Raw genomic sequence first — 15,759 nt, forward strand, 5'->3', positions numbered from 1 at the left:
TCCCTTTTCAAAGGGCAGGGAAAAGAGAGGCCCATGTACAAGCAGTATAAATAAATAAATACAAACAGAGGCATAATTAGACTGTCTTTGCAGCAACACAAAGGACAGCACAAACACAAGTCTTCAGTAATAAATGACATTTTGGGTCTTGAACAGATTATAAGTGGTATGGAACTGGAAGTCAACATTTTCCTTTCATCCACTAGTTCGTATTTCCCTTACCAAGGAGCCCCTTCCCGCAACTGATCCCAGTCACCCTACCCAATAGTGGGGACAAACAAACTGGCCTCCAGGTCTTCAGCTCTGCGAGGGGGCAGCTGAATGCAAGGTCTCAGGGACAGGTTGGACCCAGCCAAGGCACTTCAGGGACACTGAGGACACTTGCAATCCTGGGTGCCTTCGCCACAAAACTTTCTGCAGGATTGAGAGCTCTGGGATGGATCCTCAGCCGTCTTGAAAGCCAATAGCTATGGGCTCTTTCATTGCATTCCTGTTACCAGTGGTTTTACCTTCCTCCACAGCAAAGCCAGAGGCCGTTAGTTTTGTTTTCTCTTTGTATCAGTTGATGCCACTATAGCTTTACTCAGTCCCAATTTCCTCTGACCCCCAAGAAAACTATGCCAAGCACAGCTCCACAGGCTACTTGTGGTCTTTTTAGCAGCCCAAAGCAGGTGGAAATCACTTGAGGACCAGGATAGGGTTTGCTACCTGCGTGCTGCACCGTCCTTCCGCCAGAGGCAGTGCAACACCTGCTCTGTCCCACTCCCCTGCCAATAGGGATGTCTGTAAAATTGTCAGCAAGGCACATTTATTGCAACTCTGAGGGAACCAAGGATTCATTACATGCCTTATCAGATGTAAAAGACATTTTGCATGGTCCTGCAAAGGAAATTTCTGCAATAAGGTTAAAAAAAAAAAAAAAAGTCCCTGCCAAATATTTCAGAGGAATTATGTTTATAGATTGAGACTGATTCCCTGCTCTTCTTGGAGCTACAGCTATAGTCAGCGTAAGCCAAAGCAGAACCAGGTTCTTGTTTATTTTAAAGTCCTGCACTGCTAAACCACTAAATAGGTGAGACAAATGGGTGGAAAAGCTACTAGGAGCAAACAAATAATTCTGGCTACCTGGTAGTCAGGAAGGACAGAGGGGAAAAGGAAAAAAAAAAGAAAAAAAAAAAAGACATCAACTGATCACGTTAAATGGATTAGTTTAAGAATGCAAAAGCTTGTCATACATTTTTAATTATAAGGTAAGCTTAAGAATAAAAGACACAATTACAGGTGAAAAAACACGTTGCCTCAAGACTAAATGTGTAGTTCTACATCCTTCATCCTTCCAAGAGAAACATTTCTAAGGTGGAATATATACATAAAATACCATCAGAAACTCAATTACCACTTGGAAAAAAAAAATTACATTAAAAAATAAATAAATAAACTTCTGACCCACGGAGCATTCCCTTCCTAAAAATGTGCTCTAGGTGTGAAAAGTCACTTGGCAAACCAATTCCAGTTTCACAAAGACTGTGCCGGAGCAGAAACATTCTCCAGACAAACAAAAAAAAAAAAAAAAAAAAAGCAGACCAATCTGCAGAGCTCCGCAGGTAGAGCAATCCTGCCCACTTGCAGCATCTCTCTGTGGGCCTTCACAGATGGAGCAAGCAACACATCACAACATGCTCCCTCTGCCAGTAATGTCAGGCCTGTTAGCTAGCCTTCACCTTGCCAAGTTCCAGATCTCATTTCTGCTTTGCTTACACTGGTGTCAACGGACACAAGTGAAGAGCTCCCTTCTCCCCTGGCTTCCTGGGCTACCCAGGCAAACAGGACGGAAAGGTTACCTGGTTTCCACAGCAGTCAAAAGCTCTGCCACCAGTGCCTACAGCTCTGGGCTGTTGGTGCTATTTTCAACAGTTTCTTTTGATCCTCAGAATTTTGTAATTTTAAAGTCTGGCCTCAAGGGGGAGATGCCAGAGTTAAGGATCTTCACTGTTACGATGCGCACAGGCTGATCAGTCTTAAAATTCTGGTCGTCCCCAGTTGCATTGCCAAGAAAATCCTTCTACTGTTTCCCTGTGCCTTTGAGCTGTGCTTTCAGCAGCAGCTCCCAGCAAGTGACCTTCTGCCAGCTGGAACCTGACCACTGCTCCTGAAATACACATCCATGTCAGTGAGCTCGTCCCAGTCAATTCCACAAACCAAATCCCAAACCCATCATTGTCAATGGGAGCACGGAGCTCACCCTGTTGCCTGGATCGCCTGGATCAGATCTTTGCATCAAGCACAACCTCATTAGGGGAATGCAAAATGCTTTCCAAGATGGCATACTTGGTTTCCATTAATTTGCAGAGCATTTTTATAGACATAGACGATGAAGTAATCTTCAGCTTGATTTTCCAGTTTGGGTAGAAGTAAATGGGGAGATACTCTTTGGTATCTCCCCAGCACAGGCATCAACCCAAACTCTTCTGAGCTAAATTCCCTGAACATTGCTTCTTCTGGCAGCAGGCTCCCCATCACACTTGGCTTTCCCATCGGGATAAGCTTGGTTACATGCACTTCATGCCATCTACCCTACATGGCAATATATTTATCATGTTTACAAAACAGAAAATATCTGTAGCATTCACTCGTGGATGTTTCCGTACTCCACATTTCTAGCCAAAGATCGTGCACCATAAGGATGATTTGAGGAGCCTGAGATAATATGGAACAGCCCTAGCTCAAGCTGAAGTCAAAAGCCTACAAACAGTTTTCAGATACATTTACCAAAGCAGGACACATTAGGTCAGCAATGCACTGAGAATACTACTGCATGCAGTTTTGGTGTTGAAGGTGAGAAGAAGACAAGACTTGCAGTTTCTGGACATGCAGGAAGGTAGGTCTGCAGATGATGAACCATGGTCAAGCAGCTGAAAACGAAGCCTTGCACATATCCAGGAGCTTTGGTCCCAGCACAACAACCCTGCATCAGAAGAATACATTCACGACACAGGATGGGACGCCAGCAAGTCAGCAGCCCATCTCAGACCTCCCAGTTGGGTGGGGCTCAGTGACTGAGTCCGGTTCATGCTTGATTTCATCTTTTATCAGAAGCTGGCTCCTATTATTAATATCCTGTCCCTATTTACCACAGCAAATATATACTCCTTCTCTTCAAACTATGGCCACATGGAAAGATCTGTGGTCAAATGTTCTTTCCAAAGAAAAAGAGGGTTCTTCTCAAGTGTCTTACGGTTACAAACAAATGTATCATCTCCTGCACTTCTGTATAAAGTCCCTTTCCTTTAACGGTACGTCTGTGCTCTAACCATGTCTTGTATTCTTACGCTTCTTTTCTCACATCTCCCTAAGCAAATACCTGAAGGGTTTGTATATTTGTGCTTTAAACACAGTCTGGCTTCCCTGCATTCCGTATCACAAAAAATCCAAGTATCATATCTAGCTCTGGCATAACACACGAGTTTGGTGGGGAGGAGATTGGCAGGTAAATCAAGGGTTTAACACTCTGAAGCTTTTCCAGCACCATAGTTTTCTCAAAACCACCCCAAAAGGGAAGCAGCTGGGGCTGCCGGCAGCACCAAACTTTGCTAGAGGAGCCACGCTGCAGCAGGGTAAGGCCAGCAGGAGCAGGGAAGTGGCCACTGCCCAGCCAGCCCCAGCACCGTGCTGCTCCCCAGCCCGGGCATGCTCCTGCACATGCTGCATCTCCTCACGCCCAACACAGTGACGGGCAAAGCCATGCAATGGGAAGTCTCATCTCAGTGCCATTTGTCCACCAGAGCTCTACGTATTTATTAACGGGACACCTGGAATAAACAATTGAACGCTGTGATCCAGTTTCTACTGGCTCAAACAGGAGCTTGAGGATAATGAGATACAGGCAGCAAACTCTCCAGCTGCAAGGGAGATTTATAAAGCAAAAGACAATTTGGTTGAACGAGGCTGAGTTGTCAGACATTTGCAAAATGCTAAGCTCACCTAAAGGCAGAAAGAACTCCAGAAAGTATCAAAAAAGTTACACAGGAAAAGAGAGAGAATAAAATAAATTCCCCTAATGTACCACAAATATCAACCACCACACACTACCTACAAACCATATGTTTTTCCCATCTGTTCTGTTATCTTCAACTAAATTTATAGTATTTGGGCTATCGGAAGAATTGTCAAGCCTGAGCTGGGCAGGATTATAAAACCTAGGTGTTATTACACTTTAAAAGACGTTTTCCCCTCCCCCTACCACACCAGGCACAAGATTATCCATTTCTCTTGCTGTCTCTTGGCTCTGGTACTACAGAGGATGCTACACTTAGTCCGACCTACAGTAAGTGACAGGACATCCCCAGATCCCCCCAAACAGCACACTTCTTCTAACTTTCTATTTTTTTCCTCTCTCTTCCCTGTCCTTCTTGGTAGGTAGGTCACAGGAGGAGTCATGGCAGCTGGGACTGCAGGGCAGCTTCCTGCTCTGCCAGGAATCAGCAAAGCCCAGGTAAGCTAGCAGGGAGCCCCTAGCGCTCTCCCAGTGAGGACCAGCTCTCCTGGGGCAGGGGGCAGGACTTCCACTCAAATTCTCCAGCTGCTGGGACTGAGCAGGCTGTAGATCTGTGCTGTGTTAATGCAATGGCAGTGCAGGTAAAGTACCAGAGCAGGAGAGCAATGGGGCTTCAAAACATAGGGAAAGTGGGGGTCTCCTTGGAAGGAAACAATGAGCGGCCATAAGGGATTGGCAGCAGCATGAGATGAAAAAGGCACCTCCCCTCCCTGCTGCCCACATGCATCGTAAGCCAGGGAGCACACTGGGCTGCTTTTTCTCCAGCACAGAGCCTCTTTCCACAGCCTGCATGCTACTGCCACCAAGGAATCCGAGAGCTTTCAGGTGGTCTAAGGAAAGCACATTTAAACACAGCCTGACTGGCTCACAGCCTACCCCTTCACTGCTAATCCTACAGCCAGCCTGGTGGGAAGAGCTCAGCACACTGGATACTTAAGCTGCTTAAAAATAAAAGCCTAGTTTTGGGGGCCAAATTTCTAAGAGGTGCTCTCCATTGTGTGCTTCTGTCCCTGGCACATTAGCTCTCTCCTGCCTGTGCAGTGACAGTGCTTTTAAGTGTGCGCAGATAGTGGGAGAGCGCTTGGAAAAGCCCAGCCCTGACTGTCAAGTCAAATAACAGCCCTTCACAATGAACCCTACCCCCTCTGTGCACAAGGCTCTCCGGTTTGGGCATCGCTTGCAGTAGCTGTCTGCCTCTCAGCACCTCCATCCTGCAAGCAACGTGACTTTCACAGCTCCAAAGGTCTCCTAGGAAGCCCACAAATCAGTCCAGCAGGGAAGATCCCGGTTTGCTTTTTCACTTGCGAAGAACGAGGGTAAACGTAACGATTTTCCGCCCAGAAGGCCTTTAAGGAGCGTGCAGAGCTCCGGTAGGTGTCTCATTACTGCCGAGCCGCGGAGCACATGCTGCCGCTCCCCTGCTGCACGGCCCACCTGCCCCTGCCATGCGGCCCTCGGCTGCGTTGCCCCAACCTGCCGACGGCCGGGTGATGGTTCCCCGCTGCACGCCCGGTGCTGCCTCCGGGATGCTTGCTCGTTTGCTTAAAGACCTGGGCTTTGAAACGTGCTAAAGCTCAGCACTGAGCCTTGGGAGAGCCCAGCTCCCCTCTGCCTTTCAGCAGTAGGCACGGAGGGCGTGCTGGCACGGCACCATCTCCCTCCTGGCTTGCAGGGCGGATGGCAGATTGCAAAGCAATTTTCCTCCAGTCCCTCTGTATTCACGGCTTTCACCTGTCGCAACCAGCAGCCATTCCAAGCCTGCCAGTGTCACAGAAGAGGCAGACGAGTTCAGAAAGGAATGAGAAGTGCTGCTTCACTCGTACAAACACTGCAGTGCACAACAGGACCACAGCTACCAATTCAACCTATGCCAAGAAACGTTTAAGATTTTTTCAGTAAAGGGAAGGGCTTGCATCAGGGACTCCCATGTGCAGAAAAGAGGGAGCAGGCTACAAAGGCAGTCCCCTCACTTGAGTATTATGAGAAGGGAAGGGAGCCTAGGCCAGGTGCAGAGCCAAACACCCCAGAGTGCCCTGGAGTGCAGTAATCTGGGCTTTCCCCTGGCAAGCCAGCAACATGGGTGCAAAGCCTTCTGCTAGCCACTATTTCCCTGGCTTTTATTACAACTAGAGCTGTGGAAACAATGAAGTTTTGGGTTCAGTGGCCAAGTAGAAATATTAACAAATTAAATGTTGTAATAAATGGGAGCAGACCTGAGAGTCCTCTTGATACAAAAAATGTTTATGGTTATTTAACCCTTTCACCAATATCACCTAAGCTTATTAAAAAATAAATGAGGACATAACTCTTCCAAAATATTGTCTTCCCTTTTCTCCAGACAGAACTGAAAAGTATTAACTCAAGTCATAAATTTGAGATTTTAAGTTTGAACTATCCCTGCAGAAGAAGTGCCCAGGTCTACATTACAAATGCCCCAATTTGAAATGCTTTGGGAAGTGCAAAGTGCTTCATTTAAATACAGGTATAGCTATATGGATGTGATGTGACATACTTCAACTCTTATAGCCAAAGCTTTTCATCAGATGTTATTCAAATTAACAGTTGACTTTGATTGCTCCAAAATTACATTCTGGGGCAAATGAAACCTTTAGGCAAGTTGTCTGTCTTTCCATGGTTGTATAGTGAATATTGTATTCAATACTGTCTAATGAACATAAGTTCACAAAAACAGTTCTACTCTTCAAACTTTCCTAAGATCTAACTGGCAGGTTTGGTTCTTTTTTTCCTATTTGTATCCCCTGTAACAGCCCTAAACACCAGACCAGACTCCATCCTTTGTAATTCCTGTGTAAGGCTGAAGAAGGGCAGTCATGCAGACAACAGATCAGATTCCTAAGAGAGGAAGAATTCTGGCCATCTTGACCCAAGTAAGAGCACAGGGGGTCAACAAATATATTTTTGCTTTTGTAGAGCAAACAAATCAGATCTGGAACTGACACATGTGCATCCAGGAGCCCCACAGTGCCATTTGGAGACAGTGGCTTTTGGAGAAGAGCAGGCCATTGAAGCTGCCCATGTTCAGAGGACACCAAAATTTTATTTCAAAGTTAATCAATGGATTAACTTTGAAGCATTGAAGAAGCAGGTCCCCTGGCACATTCATTCACCGCTGCGTTGAGGAGCATGCACACACGTGTGATGCACACACGTCCGTGCACTCCTCTCTTCCCCTGAAGCCTGCTGCATCCCACAGTGACTGCGGGTATGGTGTGCTCTGGTGTTGCAAGGCAGGACAGTTGGGCTGTGATCAACCAGCCAGCCAGAAAGAACACCACCTCTGGGGATGCACAGTTTTGTCTTTTCCCACATTGAATGGGGCATTAACTTCAAAGTCTATGATCCTTTAAATCTTTAACAATAATTAATAGGAGAAAGATGACTAATATTTGTGTTTGCCCTTAAACTTGTTCTTAGGGGAGAGAATAAAAGCTGAAAGAAAGTGACGTTTTGTGCAAACAAAGTCAACAATATTAGTTATTCCTGAATTTGTCTTAACTCCAGCGTTAATGCTTTACTTGGCCTTGTGCTCCCAAATGGCATTTAGCACTTCAGCTCCTAGAGCACAAAGCGTTTCACTGCATGGCTTTCAACCCCTGTGCTAACTGGAGCAGCCTGAGGGCTGCAGCAGTCCCTGCCAGCTGCCATGGGCTCCCACAGCCCCAGGGGCCTCTCACAGGCCAAGGGAAGCTCCCAGTGCCCAGCCCCTGATCCCAGGCCTTGGGCTCTTGGCCTCCAGGTTGCCCCAGAGCTGGGACCCTGCAGGGAAAAAACACACCACGTGGGCTGACGCTTCCCAAGCCCAAGGAAGACTCGTGTTGTTATCTCTAGGGGTTAACTTCAGCATGGGCCTCAGTGGGTCAATCTTCTACCTCAGAAGGTACGTTTTTGTCAGACATTGAAGCGTGAAGGTGTTTTTTTCAGCCAAGATCAATGTATTCGTCTATTCTGACAAGTGAATATGCTGTATCGTTTTAAGGGGACTCCACGTTCACATCATCTCCAAGATGCCACCTCAGGAAGAACTGTTTAACATTAGGAAGCTGCTCTGTCACACCACCCAGAGATCTGGCAGGCAGAGCCAGGGGTCTCCCATCTTGCTTGGAAGGGCCACGCCACGAGAGGTGCACAAGCAGAGAGCGAGCAGGGTTCCCAGAGACTGATCCCCCAGAGGAGATGCACCAGCTCTGCAGCTTCTCTGTCAGCTCTACCACTTTTCTTTCCGTGGGCTGTTTAGAGCTGACAGTTTTTCCTAAGCTCTACGACTTTCATTGCAAACAGACACAAGGCCCTTTTGAGACAATTCCACACTCACCAGGTCCTGGCATCGCTTTATGCTCACCAGCTGGCTAAGCCCGGGCAGCGCACCCCAAGCACACTCAGTCCTGAGCCAGATACGGCAGGCAGGGAGAATTTGCTCCTCTGCAGAGATCATGGGGAAGACAGGCAACACAGGAATGTCCACAACCACTCAGTGCCTCTCAGAAATGCCCTGTGGTAAGGAGATTTTCCCATATCGAGCTCTGCTGAGCACTATGCACCAACAGCACAACCTGAAGTCACCCCAAAATAAAGGAAGCCTGGCCAGAAGGCACAGATCAAGCAGTTGCATTCCCTGTTTACCCTGGTCCCCACCCAAACTTGCTAGTGTATTCAGGAACAGAATGAGGCTCAGAACCTAGAAAATGGCTGGATAAGTGCTGGAGTCCAGCCCAAATTTTCAGGACCTCAATTTTCTATGGCATTTTGAAGCCCACAAATTCCTTGTTAATCTTGCCTTGTTTCAAACATCACTTTACGTCAGGTTGTCATTTAAAAGCTATTGAAATGAATGTAGGGAAAGAAAAATCCCAGCAGATTTTGTCTGACCACTTCAGATTGCTACTGGTCAAAAATAGGGCAAAACTGAGCTGGGAAATGGATGTCCCTTACTTAGGAGAGTTCACTGTGAGGGCCTGATCCAAACGCCACTAAGTTAAACGGGGGTCCTTGTGTTGGGTTCTTAACAAGTTTCAGATGCTCAGCCATTTCCATCAGTCGTTTGCAGAGATGGGAATGAACTTCAAAGGGTTTGGTGCAGAACTGAACTTCCAAGACTTAGGATCTGAACAACCTGGGACTTGCAGGTATGTTTCCAATCATCTGCAGATGCAGCCTGCAATGAAAGGAAACAGATCCCGAAAGGTTCTGCATTTTGCAGAGAGAAAGGTCAGAAAAAAGCGTTTTGTTTGCAGGAGATGGTCAGTTCATTCTTCCACTGATTCTTATCGAACCCTCACACAAGCCAGCTGTGAACCACAAAGACGGGAGCCAAACTACTGGAATTTAATGGCTCATTCTCCAAAATGTATTGGCTCATAAACATACACTGTGTTCTCATTCACTGCTAATTTGCTTTAACAATAAACTTATTGTGACTTGTATTCCCACTTCAAAGAGGGTTTTTATGTGGCAAATGGGAGGGGCATAAGTGGGAGTTTTCCTCTGGTGAATAAAGCAAAGATACGGTAAGGTGAGGAAAAGAAAAAAAAAGAAAAAAAAAAGCTTAGTAATTATCCTCCACAGGGTGTAAGGCTATAAAATGGCAGTACCTCAAATTATTTGCAGATATGTCCACATTTGCAAGGAATAAAATCTTTCAGAGGATAACACACCTGTGCCATGGGTAATTGCCCTTGCTTGCAAATTAGAGCTGGCCCAACAGATGTTTATTCCACCACACACAGACAGGCGAAGCAGTAGGAAAGGCTTTGCCTCTTCACAGAAGTGGAAAATGATTAAACCCACCACCAAGCAGCAGGAACCAGCTTTGCTTGTACCTTTTCCTGCAGCGGCTGCTTCACAGCAGAGAGCTGGCCCTCCCTTGGCAGGATCTAAAATTGGTCTAAAATGTTGGGTAGACCCGTGTGGCGCCAGGAGTTGGACTCGATGATCCTTTCGGGTCCCTTCCAACTCGGGATGTTCTATGATTCTAGGATACATGCAGATGCGAGCCAGCCCAGAGGCTGCCTGGGAAGTGGGCAAGACCTTGGAGAGAGCAAAGAAGTAAAGCTGTGTCAGCCGGATGGTGCCAACAGCCAGGGACACCTCCTGCAAACAGTTTAGGGATTGCTGGAAGGAACGAGGTCAGCCTGGTTGCCACCCCATGTGTCACCTGCCTGGAAAAATGCTAAAATATTTTTTCATGAAAAAGATCAGTATCGTTTTGTTCAAAGCAAAATGTTTGGGGAAACACATCAATTATGATAAAACTAATGGGGAGAATAGTGCAAACATTTCTTTGCCATCACCCCATAACTCTTAATGCGACAGTAAATATTTACATTGACTCTTCATAGCCACACATTTCGTATTTAATATGACTATTCAATTAACATCAAATCCAACAAAACCATGTCTAGGGAGATAATCAACATTCTCCTGAATTTACTTCACCTAAGATGTTAAGAATTTATTTTTTCAGTCTAATTATGAATCGATTTTAGTTTTTAAACACTTAGATTTCTTGCTAGCCAGGAACTTTGTCTCCTCACCACCAACAGCCCATGCTCAGAGTCGTTCCCTGCAGTCACTGGTACACCTCCACCTTCCTGCTCCTCTGCTACAGTAAGAAGTAGAAGCCACCAAACAAGAGTGTGGTGGCAGCTAGAAGTACACGGCCTCCAAGGTGTGTTAGACCCCCCATTTCTGATGCACCTCTTATCTGCACTTCACTCATTGTGCTTGCTCTGCAGCTGAAGTGCCTACTTGCAAATTTGACTTCTTGAAGTTGGGAGCTTCTTGCTGTGTCCCGCAGCTGTACAGATGTGTCATTAGAGAAGTCTGCCTGAAGAAAATGTTCCAAAATTTTTGCAGATCTGCCATCTTCTACCTTTCCCAAGCATGACATTCATTTATATTTATATACACACACACCCCTCGTATATCCATGTCATTTAGCCCAGCAAAATACTTCTGGGATTTTGTATCTGTTTCCAGCCTTAATGGTGGACAGACAGAAAGGTGTTTGATCAAGGGCACTACAAATATATTCAGAGTAAATACTTGAAAATTGGTCAGTAAAGGCAGCCACATTCTGTTTCCTACAAACCCATCACACTTTGCTCCTCTTCCTTGCCTTTGAATTGAGTCAAAGCAACTAAACTTCTGAAAAGCCAAGTGCATTTTCCTTCATCACTCAAACCACATGGTTTCTCACGTGCACAAGACTCACTTTCCAATCCAAAATGCTCTGCCTGACCCTGCTCTGCAAATGGAGGTTGGACTAGATGGTCTCCAGATGTCCCTTCCAGCCTGAACTGCTCCCCACCACAATAACTAGTTTAGGCAAAAAAGCTGAACAACAAAAATAACATACAAAGGAACAAACTCTGTTCTTCTTACTTCGTTCATGCCCTGCTAATGCACCTTTTTTCAGAGTACCCTCTAGTACTTTATATCATCCAAGCCTGATGCATATCTATCAGCTGGAAGCAACTGGGAGCATTGCCAAAATATTTAGCCAGAGTCTTGCAGTATTTGTCAAGCATCTTGCAGAACCAGCTGTAAGTCAGGTGAAAGTGGGAGAATTTTAACTTGCATTCGATTAAAGTACAGACTTGTACATTGTCCCAGTTACAGGGGGGAAAGAGTGCTTAACACAGAAGCCCACTGCATCCTGAACAAACAGAAGTCAGGAGGGTGTTTCTGAGGCTTGTATGCTAAGGTCTCAACATTTTTAAGACTCAGTTCTGGTGCACCTGAGTTGTAGTTTTCTAGTAGCCAGGCTTGAGAATATTGATATTATTAACTGAGAATAGTTTTGAACATTATGATATAATATTAGTAACCTTACAACTGTAATTTTTGTACATTGCATACAGTACAAGTAATAAAAGATTTCAACTGGATAAGGAAATCTAGGAGTTAAAGTAGGCTGAAGAGGATGTAGCTAACTGTCTGGTGGTTGCGGGGTAATCTGAGCAGTTTTTCTGCTCTCACTTCATCGAAGGACTGTGACTATGCTGGAAGCCCACAACACTGTTGTCCTTAGAGGGGAATTCTGACCAAATTGCATGTATACAATGGTTTTGTATCTGCTCTGGCCATACTGACTCAAATCTGACAACTGCCTTCCAAATTTTTCCAAAGCTTAACTTCTTTGCCTCTAATGACATTCTATACAGGGGAGGAATAAAAAGCAGGTCTTTTGTTTTACCTGTTTTAGAGCACAGGTACTTCTATGCTACCTTAGAGGCTTCTGAGACTAACAAGAAGAAGTCACCTGCAAGCAGTAGGGCTGCCGGGGAATTTTAAGCAGTCAGGATGTCAATTTATCTTGTGAATTTGTCTGCAATGGTCTACACAGATTATGAAACGGTACGGTGTGATTGTTTTCCTTTTTATCTGCACTTTTTACTAATTATGACAAGCCACAAGGAAACAAGGCTTCATGCATCTGATGTTATTGTCACAATTTTTATGTTTTCTTAAGAAGATAGAGATAATCAAATTGAAAGCTAAAAAAAAAAAAAAAAAAAAAAAAAAAAAAAAAAAAGACAGCTATTTGAACTAATTCCCCGACCAAAAAATGGGTGTGCCTTATTTTCACAGTTAGCAATGACAGGAGAACTGCTTTAACTTGGAATCGCCATTCTAATCAATGGTTTCCCTAGAAGTATATTTTGCTTCTGAGAACACAGAGTGCCTGTTTGTGGCATAAGTGAGTTAACAGTGCTACCCAACTGACCTGTGGTCCATACTGCAGAATTGCAGAATTTCTCTGCTTTCTGTTTCCCTCACCAGTCTCAAAAGCCTGGACACCAGCGCTACAAGTGCTGCAATGAGCATCTTCTCCTCTCCCCAACTCCTGCACACAGTTAGCAAAATAAGACACTACTGCACATTTAATGTGGTGGAATTATATAGCCCGTGGATTAACTGCTAGCATCATGCCTCAAGCACATCACAGGAACTGGCACTATTAGCAGCAGGGGTGGAGCAGCTACTAATTGGGGAGGAAATAAATAAATAAGTAAATAAATAAAGGTGCTCAGCCAGGGAATGGATCTAGCTGGTTCTCTCCTCTGAAGCACTGCAGTCCTCAGTGACAGACAGACAGATGTGGTACCTAGTTCTGATCTTTGTCAGCTTTTTCCCCTTCCACCACATCCCTTTTCTTCCATTCCTCCACTCACCATGCCTAAATTGCAGGAGTTGACATCACGTCACACTACAGCAACGCTTCTTCCAAAACTGCTGCAAGGGTTTGAGAAGATTTTTTGAGCAAGTGAGCGAAAGAAAGAAGTCAGAGAAAGGGTTGCACTTCTTTGTTCTCATACAGGGAGGCACTCACTGGTCCCCTTTTCCCCTGGGTTAGGGTTTGTGCATGCAGGATGCTAAGGACCCTGCTGTCTCCTTGGTCTGTTCCCTTTTTCTTACTGGTGTTTCTCTGCTTTGGTGCAAGAGAGACAAGCATTCCTCTTGGATAACCCCCTGCTTAAGCTGTTCTGTAATAACCATAATCAAACAGGCTTTAGCACAGCAAAGCTCCCCTGACTCGAGGCACTGGCTGTGCTGTTACACCTGCACTTCCCACCAGGTGCTGGCCAGTCAGCTCTGGCCACCAGCACACAGCCACTCACCCCCTGCTAGCACCCACTTTCAACTCACAGTCGCTCTTCCCTACACCATATTTACAAGTGAAAGATGCTGAGGTGCTAGGCAGTGGGGGGGGTGTAGGAGCACAACTGTGACACACTCAACAGCTGAGCCAAAACTCCAGGGTAAAGGTATGAACCAAAAGCAGTCATCACCACTGACTGACATAATTAGCTTCCAGGTTCAGATCTAATGATTAAGACTACAAAGAAAGGTGTTTTAATAGTGGAGCAACTCCACTTTTTCTAACACGTTTCCTGATAGCACAGTAAGCTTTACCTAGCAGTAACATTACCAATATGGGAAATAGGTGCTTGTGCTAGGAAAGATCCAGCAGCAAAGACAAATGTTGTCTGCCATTTAACAAGACAAGCTGTCTACAGGAGGAGAGCTGTTTGATGTACTATTAGGAACATTCATTTGCTGCATCTTTAAACTGTGGCACACCACATCAGAAGACACCTCAGCCCACCTGGGCCTTTCGTGTCAAGTCCTCAGCCTCCTAGTTAATGAATTACTTAATAGCTCATAAAGTGTCCCTAGGCTCCCTGGAACTGTAACCATGCCCATGCAGCAAACCACGTGTTGTTGGCAGCTACAAGTATTTTTCCTATCAAAATTGAAGAGAAATTGTGCTAAAGATCCCATAAATAAATAAGTAAATAAAGTCTTTATTCTTTTTTTTTTTTTTTCCTCCATAAAACAAAAAGAGGGGCATCCTGCCTGCACTTTAGGCCCTTCTTGACTGCTCTTTCATTTGGTCATTAAAATGTGGAAGGAAAATAAAACTCTGTCAGCATCCTAGAACACTTCAACTCAAGCTTTACATAGGGATCCTTCTACCTTCTAGACACAGCCATTGGCAGCTCACACAGACCACAGCAGGAGGCGAGCATGGCAAAGGCTAAGCTTGGATTCCTCCGGATCAAAGGGCACAATCCATTGGCACCATAACCCCAGCTAAAGTGTCTGGATGGACTTTGAAATATGCCAGAAAACATGAAAGTTTGCAAATTAACTTTTATGTTACATCCTACTTCGGTTGCGCAGAGTGCATTAAATGCTAACACAGTGTGGCAGAGCGCACCCCATGAAGGACATGCAGCGTTAACATCTGTACTTACAGGGTCACTGGCAGTAACAAGTGGTTATCCAAGTGACTGATGACCCAAGCCTCTAGCACAAAGGTTGCTACTTCTTTTGTATTTTTGGCTATGTCCAATTGCAAATATGTGTGTTTCTTTCCTCACATACAAACCATCATTTAGAAATCTATTAATATAGAGTATATGATCAATAGTAGAATACACAGCAGTAAGGAACTATAAAAAAATGAATGAAAAAGAAGCTGAAACTATCTAGCACGTTCTCTCATGGGATTATTGTTCTAACGTGGAAAGTTTTTATTCCAAGAGAGAGATTTGGTCTAAATGAATATTTTGTAAGTATTGACTTACAGATATGCAATGCATGCCCAAGCTAATACATCAAGTGCTGGATGAAATCTCAGCAGTGAACGCAGTGCACTTACGGGAAGGCTTTCCAGACAACTGTGATTTCAACAATTACATTTAGATCTATAAAACACTTCAGGAGTTAACATCTCTTTGCACTGCATCCTTCCTCTATTCCATAGGTTCAGCTCTTCATGCAAAGCAAACACTACAAACAACACGTGCTCATGAGCAAGCAGCTGACACATGAGCATACATTCTTTGAACACGCATACTATAGCTGTGCGTGCCAGTACGTAACTTGTACTTTAGTGTTCTTTAACTTTCTGGGCAGTTCCAACAAGAAAGCTAAACACCTTTTTCACTAAAGATCTCTCCCTCTCCCCAGCTTCCTGGAAGATTAGGGGAGGTGGGTGGTGGTGGTGTATTTTTGCTGCCAAACCGTAGCATGTTCACAGCTGTGGGGGTATTAACGTGGCTTTTCCGTTCTTCATTTGTTTCCATAAAAGCAAGCGATGTTGACCCAAGATTAATGAAAAGCAGCGTCACCTCACCCACGTTAGTATGCATGGCAGTGCTGCTCAAGCTGCAGAG

The 15,759-nt window shown here is 45.0% G+C and overlaps 1 long non-coding RNA gene across 2 annotated transcripts in view; it reads right to left on the reverse strand.

Moving 5' to 3' along the window:
* LOC137858622 (uncharacterized) overlaps positions 1-15,759 on the reverse strand; it is a 35,293-nt gene that overhangs the window by 1,056 nt on the left and 18,478 nt on the right. Inside the window, exons 2-3 of one of the 2 annotated variants that reach the window (XR_011097892.1) lie at positions 9,892-10,099; positions 1,267-9,227 (exon numbers count right to left, since the gene is read on the reverse strand). This is a non-coding gene — a long non-coding RNA (uncharacterized lncRNA). Of the gene's footprint in view, positions 1-1,266; positions 9,228-9,891; positions 10,100-15,759 lie in introns of those variants that run through there. The other variant, XR_011097893.1, reaches the window with a different exon arrangement.

The sequence above is a fragment of the Anas acuta genome, chromosome 6 (assembly GCF_963932015.1).
Source record: "Anas acuta chromosome 6, bAnaAcu1.1, whole genome shotgun sequence".
NCBI classification, from domain to species: Eukaryota; Metazoa; Chordata; class Aves; order Anseriformes; family Anatidae; genus Anas; species Anas acuta.